The sequence below is a fragment of the Melitaea cinxia genome, chromosome 10 (genome assembly GCF_905220565.1).
Source record: "Melitaea cinxia chromosome 10, ilMelCinx1.1, whole genome shotgun sequence".
NCBI lineage: Eukaryota > Metazoa > Arthropoda > Insecta > Lepidoptera > Nymphalidae > Melitaea > Melitaea cinxia.
The window spans coordinates 8,817,222-8,825,233 of NC_059403.1; positions in this window are offsets into that span (position 1 = coordinate 8,817,222).

The window sequence follows — 8,012 nt, forward strand, 5'->3', positions numbered from 1 at the left end:
AACCCTCGAAAATCCTAGTGACGACTAGTGCGTTTGTTAATTTTTTTCGTCTACTTACGTTGTTATTACTTGTCGATGTAATTGAAATCGGTTTTTTTCATTTGCGAGCAAACACAATTATACTATGAAAGTGATGGCTCATGTCTCAGGTAGTCAGGTATTCTAAAATGAGCCGCGCCTCTGCCGATGCGCGCTTTATACCTACATAATATATCTACCTACCGTTGCGCCTCAAGTTATGTTTTAAAAAAAGAAAATGAAAAAATAAAATCTAAAGTAAGCAAAGTTTTGTGTTATGGGATACCATGTAGCGAATTAAGGGGGATCCCATGACTCGGAACTCACGAGACTCATAGTGATGGCGATTTAGCCACCGCGCTACGTAGGTACGTCAATGAGATCGTGCACGCATTTACTAGCTTGTCAGGTGTGTATGTGTAGTACCTACTACATCCACGCGCAATATTTTCTCACTGCTCATCTCTGGAGTCTTGTCCTTTTACACACTATGTCAGGGGAGATAGCATTCATTTAGGCCTCGCCTTGGCCTCGCCTACCAATGAGTTCACGCCGTCGACTTGTTGAACCTAAAAAGAAAATTAAAGAATTCTTTGAAATCTGCCAAATTCTTTTTTGAATCCTTATCTAGATCAGACCTGGCCCTGATCCTGTATGCCTTACCACACTTGATTATATTTTACATCAGGCTATCCTTATCTAGACCGGACCCAGATGCATGATCTGGTAGAACCTGATTTGTTTTCTGGTCGGGTACCTATTATCAGCCAAGGGTTTATTCAATATAAGCTTGTCTTTAAATTAGCAGCCTATATTCTACTTGCTTGTGTTTATTGGCACATTTTTCGCGTATTCTAAGACATTGGATTAAGATCTAGAGAGAGAGAGATAGATAAGTCTATACTTTCATATTTATATATTCCCATGTATTTCACTACAAACGTTTTTGTCGATAAACTGAAGAAAATGTATAAAGGTACAAAAACGCCCAAAGTACACATTATTTTCATTCACTCAGTATGTGTTTCAGCCCCGTTCTGAAAATGTATCTAACCGCGTATGTAATATTTCTATCAATACCAATGAAATCTGTCAAATCAATTTTGTTAAAACAACTTAAAGCATAACGAAAATAGTGTTATAAAATCTATTATATAACTCCTATACGGTAAACGCTTGTTTGAAATAATTTTCAAAGATAAAAATTCATTTCAATTAATTTCCTATCTTTTTATAGTTTCCAATGCTTATTACTCATTTACTCGAGATAAAATACCAAACGCTTACGAGTGCCTATTCAGCTACCATTAGCATCGGTTGGCTAGAAGCTGACAAGTCAATAAATCATTTCTCCGCGTAGGCATCTCTTGTCGTTTTCATTGAATAGCGATTTATTCACGTGGTGCTTACTTGCCGCTTTTGCACCTAATGCGCCTGAGGGAAATAAAAGTTGCTTGTAATCTTGTGTTTTTACAGCTTTATTGGAGTTTCATTTGTATAAAGAGATTTTATTTGAATTTATTTTTTCGTTTCGTGTATTATAAATCTGATGTATCATATTTATTATTATTAATTATTTGATAGATTTTTACTATTGATATGCTGATTTTTAAACACAGTAATTATCTATTAACTACTTTTTAACCGACTTCCAAAAAAGGAGGAGGTTCTCAATTCGACTGTATTTTTTTTTTTTTTTTTTTTTTTTTTTTTTTTTTTTTTTTAAATGTATGTTACATCAGAACTTTTGACCGGGTAGACCGATTTCGACAAATTTTGTTTTAATCGAAAGGTGGTGTGTGCCAATTGGTCCCATTTAAATTTATTTGAGATCTAAGAACTACTTTTCGAGTTATATCTAATAATGTGTTTTTACTTGACGCTTTTTTCGTCGACCTACGTTGTATTATACCGCATAACTTTCTACTGGATGTACCGATTTTGACAATTCTTTTTTTTGTTGGAAAGAAGATATCCCTAGTTTAGTACCATGATAAGGAAACCAGGATCTGATGATGGGATCCCAGAGAAATCGAGGCAAACTCTTGAAAATCCGCAATAACTTTTTACTGGGTGTACCGATTTTAATAATTTTTAATTTAATCGAAAGCTGATGTTTGTCATGTGGTCACATATAAATTTTATTGAGATCTGATAACTACTTTTTGAGTAATCTTTGATAACGCGTAGTTACTTGACTATTTTTTCGTCGATATACGTTGTATTACTCGTCGATGTAATTGAAGTCGGTTTTTTTTTCGTTTGCGAGCAAACACAATTATTTATTATCCATAATGCCCATAACTTTCTCTGATCAATACCTACCTACAACAGCAATCTCTGATGAGTTGAGACATTAAATCTTTTTAATAAAAGTTAAAAAAAGACATTTTATTGTTGCATATCAGAAAGTCTATCGATACAATACAACCAATAAATGTAATTTAAGTTTTGTTTTAAAATCAAACGCCATGATAAGATACCTTTTGTCTTTTAACGAAATTATTTGTTTGTGGTTTCGCCATATTCACTTACGCATATTGTTGTTGTATGTACAAATAAATAAATAATCTTTAACCATCTAGTTGTATTTAATTCTAATTTATTTTTAAATAATAAACTGAATCATAATTAAAATAACATTTTAAAACGTAACATACCAAATATAATTTTTATGAAAAAAGTAGTAAAATAATTTACACTCTTATAGGAGGAAATATAAAACAAAATAACTAATATTTCTATAATAACGAGAAACGTGGAAAAAATACTAAAGAGTGACTATGTTTCGTCAGATGTCGTAAAACTAACAAGCTCCAGTGCATCTATGACCAATAGGAAGCTAAATAGCAACTTTTATGTAATTAACTCATGCGTAAAATACTTCTAGTCTGTGTCCTGGCTTTATCTAGATAAATTTATTGAAGCGACAATAATAGATTAGCTTCTCGCCCTGTTCACAAGAAACTTCAGCAAACATTCTAACATTTCAGACACATATTGATCAGACCAGAGAACTTTCAAGTGAATTCCACTCAGTATTTGGTTTAAAATACAACACTGTAATATACCAAATCTGTTTTCCAGTAAAACAATTACGTACTTATTTAAGAGTTATATAGGCTAAGAACGAAAGCTAGTTACAAATGTTTAGCGATGGAGAGTTTATTATATATGTATAAGTGTGTCGGCAAAGAAGCGTACGGCTCACCTGATGGTTGGTGATTACCGTAGCTTATAGACGTTTGCAACACCAGAAGCATCGCAAGCGCATTGCCGACCCTATCCCTAATTCTCCACCGGAGCTCTGGTCACGTTACTTACCACAGGAACACAACACTGCTTGAAAGCAATATTATTTAGCTGTGATCTTCTGTGAGGTCGAGGTACTGCCCTAGTCGGGTTGGTCCTTACTTTGAGCAGGAAATTTTCTGCTGTGCCCTACCACAGTTTCCAGGAGGGTATGACCTTGCTCAAAATTTGGAGCAGCTAGGGAAGTATTGTAACCTTACAGACAGAACATAGCTAAATAATACCTCTCTCGAATAATGTTGTATTCCTGTGTTAAAAAAGGTAGCCAGAGATTCCAAAAATTGACGGAGCCAGTGTCGGAAAAGCGCTTGTATTGTTCATGGTACTTGTATTGTTGAGCTTCGACACGCGGCGGACTGCGATAGGCTGATGTGTGTGTGTGTGTGTGTGTGTTGTAATTGTCATTTGTCAACGTAACTGAAACTAACTATAAGTGTCCCTCTCTTGTAAAAGGGTACTTGCAGCATATTTTGTTATAAATATAATAATAATGCATATTGTCATAAACAAATACTTGTATGAATACAAACTTCTTTAACAAGAATTAAGATTATAAGCGGGTATAAACATGCAGAGCTCGATGATAATACAACTTTCTTCACGACTACAATAGAAGTCGTCAGTTTAATACAACATAACGTTTACCTTACTTTAACTAATTTAGTACTAAATTATAACTTCAAAAGTGCAGTCAAAAACGTTGTTACCTACACACGTAATCTCGAGGTCATCATTCTAAAACACACGTCGAAACCAACAGATTGCATAAGGAAAACGGTGTTTGTATTGGATATGCATGGTTTGCGCTCGGATGCTTTTCATGGACACCTTGGGAATATAAGACGGAGACGGCCCGCATCCGACATATTGATATTTTACCACTTTACATTCCAGTAACGTCTTATAAACCTAAAGTAACATGTTTCAACCAGTAATTTACTAAAAAATGTATAAAAATCTTTAACTATATAAAAAAATCGTTCCAGAAAGCAAACTAGTTCGCTTACTTTTTTTTTATATACAACTAGGTCGACAAAGAATAAAGCCACCCCCTCTCTTCCCGTGGGTGTCGTAAGAGGCGACTAAGGGATAACAAGGTTCCACTACCACCTTAGAACTTAAGAAGCCGACCGATGGCGGGATCACCATCTAACCGCTGGCTTTGAAATACACAGGCCGAATACGGGCAGCAGCGTCTTAGGTGCAAAAAAGCCAGTCCTGCGGTCACTAACATGCCTGCCCAGCGCGGTGACTGTGGGCTACACAAATGAGTTCACGCATATTTGGCGCGAACTTGTGGAGGCCTGTGTCCAGCGATGGACTGCATAAGGCTGAAATGAGGTCGACAAACAAGTGTACAGCTTACTTAATGGTGAGCGATTAGTGTAGCTTATAGACTTACTTAGATCTTATCTCCGACCTTCCTCAGGAGCTCCAGCCACCTTACTTACCACAGGAACACAATACTGCTTACGAGCAGTATATATTATTTAGCTTTGATTTTTTGTAAGATTTTGAGCAGGATATTTCGTGCTGTGCCTTATCTCAATATACTATTTGATTAATAATTTCAAAAAATAAATTAACAATATAGATAATAAAAAGACATGGCTGATATATTACAGTACCCAGCAGTCTTATACACACACGAATTTTTATGTATTTCACTTGTGGATTAATTATAAAAATATTACATTTGAATAAATCAATGATTAAATTTGTAGAAATTGTGAAAATATAATATGATTGCGACTTTAAGTGTGTTCACGTTTACTTTTCTACTCGTACGAGTCAGACTGGTGTTTTATAGCCTACAATTTTCTTTATAGACCGATTTTAGAAAAATGAAAGAAATATTATAAATCACACTGTTATTTAAATTTTAAGATCAGAAAAGTTCAGCGTTAGATTATTACAATGGATACATTACCGTTATATGTAACCTACAAAAGTCACCCATAATATACCCATGTGTCTTTAAGTAATTATGTTTACATTATCTGAAATAGTGTTAAAACGTGTACTGATAATATTTCTTATTTATTTTGTCAAAGGAAATCGACTGAGTCGATCTCATTTTCACTAAGTACCTATATAAGTACAACTTCAGCTCATGATAAATATTTCTATTTGATAGTTCAAAGCGTGGTCAAAGTTTAATGTGGGAGTAAATTCTAAACTAAGCAGCTATCGCTTTTGAGCTTAGAATAACATTAAGCATTTTAGGTATAATTTTAATAGACAATTTTGTTTTCTGTTATTATATCTGTTAGCTTTAGTGTTTATTATTGTAAAATTATGTTTTCATACTCACTTCTAACAATATATATATATATATATATATATATATATATATATATATTTATGTGTGCTTCACTATCGAATTGGGTAGTACCTGTAATGATAGTTGTAAGTTATGATTGAAGTAATAAATAAATAAATAAATATACCTAAGCATCATCATCATCATTACAGCCTATACAGTCCACTGCTGGACATAGGCCTCCACAAGTTTACGCCAAAAATAACGTGAACTCATGTGTTTTGCCCATAGTCACCACGCTGGGCAGGCGGGTTGGTGACCGCAGTACTGGCTTTGTCACACCGAAGACGCTGCTGCCCGTCTTCGGCCTGTGTATTTCAAAGCCAGCATTTGGATGGTTATCCCGCCATCGGTCGGCTTCTTAAGTTCCAAGGTGGTTGTGGAACCTTGTTATCCTTTAGTCGCCTCTTACGATACCCACGGGAAGAGAGGGGGTGGCTAAATTCTTTAGTGCCGTAGCCACACAGCATATTACCTAAGCATATTAAATGGGTAATTCAAATGACATTATTTTGTTTCTGTATCGAACTTGATGTAAAACAAAAGAATTATGTTGACGGAAATAATTATCTCATAACATTATCAGTTGAAGAAATAGGGTCAATAAAACTACATGATATTTTTATAATAGCAGCACAACAGTATAAAATTTTATTCATGAAAATTATAATGTTATTTAAACCTTACAGTAGCATTGTATTCAGGATTTAGTAAGCCGTACAGATTTTCATTTCGCTTCAGGACACTGTAACCGAAATTGTTTTACAATATAATTACAGAGAGCCATTGTTCTGAAATATCACCGTGCTTTGATTTACATTTAGAATGGCCCAATTTGTGCGGGCTTGCGATCTCTCTACTTCATTTATTTTCATTTCAACATAAAATACCGCTCGAATACTATTGTTGTATATCACCTGAATGAAATACTCAAATTAATTAGCGATGTGCTTTTGTACAACAAAAGGAGACTTTTTTGGTATAAATGTATCGAAACAATGAAATGTTTTATAAAGCTTTATTGCACGTCCCATTAAATATATTTCAGTTTAATTTTAAAAAGTCTTTCAATTCTGTTTTGAAACTGTATATTTATTGAAATATAAGTCAGAATCAGCAACGAAACATTCTAAATAAATAATTTTTATGCTCGAAGCTACATAATATTGGGGCATTAAAAACTATACTTTGTTTATTAATAACTAGGTCGACAAACAAGCGTACGGCTTACCTAGGTAAGCGATATCCGTAGCTTAAAGACGCCTCCAACATTAAGCGATTTTGAGCAGAATTTTTCCTGCTATGCCCCTACCTCATTTACTTATAGATATATATTTACTTATATAATTAAATAAATTTATGTACGAATGAAATGAATAACGAAAATGGAATGGAATGTAACAACCGCTCAGTTGTAATGGTGCGACTAGTCGCCTAAAACACCGACGGTTTGCGGGTTCGAACTGGAACATGGATATTTGTATTCTTATAAATATTCTTTTCCGGTTTAGATTTCTGTCCTTGTCGGTCACCCCACTGTGCTTCGGAGAATACGTTAAGCCGTCGGTCACCGGCAATTGCGGTGCCGATTCCCGCCCAGGATGAATATTTATAATTATACAGATATATTTTTTCTTTCAGATATTTCTTTCCGGTCTGGTTGTCTGTCTTTGTAGATATCCCCATCGCGGCTCGGAGAACACGTTGACCAGTTATTCCCGGATGTTATCATAAATACCTGATAGCGATCGTTACTCACAGTAGGGAACATATCCGCCAACCCGCAGTGGAGCAACGCTGCCATTCTACTCCTACGTGGAAATGCCCAGCAGTTGGATGATACAGGCTGAGTGTATGTACGAATGTGATTAATATTTTGCATATTTAAAAAGGTTTCACTGAATTAATGAAAACAACTACAAATGATTCACTAAAGATCTTTATTTGTTCTTATATTACAAATAACATTATGTACATCATAATAATTACATATATTGTTACAATAGTTTTTAGCAACAATAGATATGATACATGAAACTTAACTACTTATCATAGATCTGCACTGATAAATTATTTGTTAACTAATATTTAATTAACTAAATAAAACAGATTTGTCACGCATTCACACATTTTTTTTTGTCGTCAGTTACTCTAATAAGGAATGCGAAGGCGTTACAAAAATTTAGTTTAGCTTCCCACGCGTTAATGTTTTTAGTGTAGTTTTTTTTTTTACGAAGTCAAGAAAGTTAAAACAGAATAAGTATGTTACCTATACCTAATAATACTATGCGTGACAACCGATTGAATTAAGATTTATTTAATAATTAAATATTATTAGAAGGCTTTTAACGATTTTGGC